Genomic DNA, 2,500 nt, shown 5'->3' with positions numbered 1-2,500 from the left:
GTCCAGGCGAGAACTGACGTAATGAAGCCTTCCCATTGAAACCTCAAGCCCCATCTTCGTCCTTCCTCCCGTCCCCCAACACGCCCCCAAAGCTGTTCCGGCTGAGTCACTGCTTCCCAGAACACTGACATCACGTCCTAACCCACCACGTCCCTACCACCACGTCACCATTACTTCACCATCACTTCACCGTCACTTCAAACTTCCATCATCACCATTATCATTATTAACATCACCACAATCGTTTAATTTCACCGTCTGTCACTTTATTTTTTATCCCTACTACCATCACCATCACCACCATGTCACCATCTACCACTTCACCATCGCTTCAAACTTCCATCATCACCATTATCATTATTATCATCACCATGTCACTTAATTTTGTCACCATCGCTATCACCATCATCACCACCATCATTATCACCACAGTCAGTCTATATGTTCACGTCACCATGTACAACTTTAATATCACTTCATCGTCACTTCAAACTTCCATCATCATTTTTATCATCGCCACATTCTTGTAATTTCACCATCTGTCTCTTAATTTTCTATCACCACCACCATCACCATCACCACCACAGTCAGCCTACATGTTAGTTATTTCTCTGCAGGGCGAAAGCTTGTAATGGTTAGGTTAGGTTAGGTGTTAAGTTATGTTAAGGTTAGGTTAGGTTAGGTCAGGTTAAGTTAGTTTAGGTTAGGTTAAGGTAGAGTTCACCAAGATGTTGTCACGTCTTTCCTCCTTTAGGTGTGCAGAAAAGGAGTGTAGGATGAAGAAAAATGACAAACTCGAACTGCTTTATTGACGAAAACTTATCATCTTCATTCATTTCGTCAGTATATGTTTTACCTGTCTATATACAAATTTATCTGTCTGTCCGTCTGTTTATCATTCATTCATTCTACCTTTCTATATGTATGTCTCTCTCTCTCTCTCTCTCTCTCTCTCTCTCTCTCTCTCTCTCTCTCTCTCTCTCTCTCTCTCTCTCTCTCTCTCTCTCTCTCTCTCTCTCTCTCTCTCTCTCTCTCTCTCTCTCTCTCTCTCTCTCTCTCTCTCTCTCTCTCTCTCTCTCTCTCTCTCTCTCTCTCTCTCTCTCTCTCTCTCTCTCTCTCTCTCTCTCTCTCTCTCTCTCTCTCTCTCTCTCTCTCTCTCTCTCTCTCTCTCTCTCTCACCACGTCCGTGTTGGAAGGTGAAGGAACGGTAGATGGAAAGGAACGTGAAGGAAACGTGAATAATGAATGTCTGGCATGGAAGAGGAAGAAGACAAGAGGAAACGGACGGGGAAAGGAAAAGGATGAGGGAAAAAGGAAGAGAGGAGAATGAGGAGGAGGGAGAGAGAGTTGAAAAAAAAAAGAAGGAAGTCTGGGAGCCTCTTACAAAACCTGTACGTTATTATACTGTCTGGGTGAGGAGGAGGAGGAGGAGCAGGAGGAGGAGGAGGAAGAGGAGGAGGAGAAGGAGGAGAAGGCAGAGAAGGTGGAGGAGGAGGAAGAAAAGGAGTATAAACAAAGTAAAGGGAGAAAATGGATCAGTAACAATGGAAAGAGTATTGGCAAGAGGTAAAAGTAGATGGAAAAGGAGGAACAAAAGAGCGGAAGAAGGGGAATGAGGACGAGGACGAGAAGGAGAGCGAGCAGAGAGAGAGAGAGAGAGAGAGAGAGAGAGAGAGAGAGAGGGAGAGAGGACATGAAGAAGACAGAAGAGAGGAAGAAGAGGAGGAGGAGGAAGACACAAGAGGACGTGAGTTAAGTAGACAAGTAGATCCTCACATATTACTCACTGCATTTCACTTTCCGTTGTTGAAGGGATGTGGCTCTCTCTCTCTCTCTCTCTCTCTCTCTCTCTCTCTCTCTCTCTCTCTCTCTCTCTAACTCCTCCAGGGGCCGTGAGCGCGGTGACTCCCTCCTCTTGGTACAGAGACGGCCGCCCACTGGTCCTCCCTCCCTTCGTGCCCCGCCCAGCGCCTCGCCATTGTTTTCCGCTGGTGGCGTGGGCGTGCAAGCGCATATGGATGTTGGTTCTCTGCTGACGGGCATGGAGGGCGTGGCGGTGACGTGGAGGAATGCCGGCAGTAGTGACACAGGCAGTGCACGCTGGGCTGGCAGGAGTAACGCTAATATTAACATCCGCTAAGTTGGTATTGCCGGGGGCATGGGGGGTTCAGCAGCGGCGGTGGCGGTGATGGTGGTGGTCTAGGAGATGGTGGTGGTGGTGGTGGTGGACTGGTGGTGGTGGTGGCGGCCTTAGTGTGTGTGCGCCCGTGAGACTGTTCCTATACCAGCCGTGCGCTGCGCTCGCCCGGCACCGCTCACCACGCAGCCAGCCAGCCACCAGCCAGTTGCTCCAAGGCCTTGGCTGCCGCAGGGCCGTAGTGGCGAGGCAGCACACACAGTAGGCGCCCGGCGTTACACAAGAAGGAACAAACACGAGAAATACTAAGAGCGATGGAGCCTTTACGAGGGAGAGTGATATGAGGCAGAGGTTTGGAGTTTT

At 49.1% G+C, this 2,500-nt stretch overlaps 1 protein-coding gene across 11 annotated transcripts in view; it reads left to right on the top strand.

Moving 5' to 3' along the window:
* LOC123507179 (mucin-5AC-like) overlaps positions 1-2,500 on the top strand; it is a 170,539-nt gene that overhangs the window by 74,176 nt on the left and 93,863 nt on the right. The window contains exon 1 of one of the 11 annotated variants that reach the window (XM_045259858.1): positions 2,232-2,500. This exon is cut by the window's right edge and continues 350 nt beyond it. The exons of the other annotated variants lie outside the window; for them this stretch is intronic. The gene's annotated coding sequence lies outside the window, so the exon portion shown is untranslated. Of the gene's footprint in view, positions 1-2,231 lie in introns of those variants that run through there. 11 annotated transcript variants of the gene reach the window in all.

This window comes from Portunus trituberculatus, chromosome 21 (genome assembly GCF_017591435.1).
Source record: "Portunus trituberculatus isolate SZX2019 chromosome 21, ASM1759143v1, whole genome shotgun sequence".
NCBI classification, from domain to species: Eukaryota; Metazoa; Arthropoda; class Malacostraca; order Decapoda; family Portunidae; genus Portunus; species Portunus trituberculatus.
This window is presented reverse-complemented; position numbering and strand designations above follow the sequence as displayed.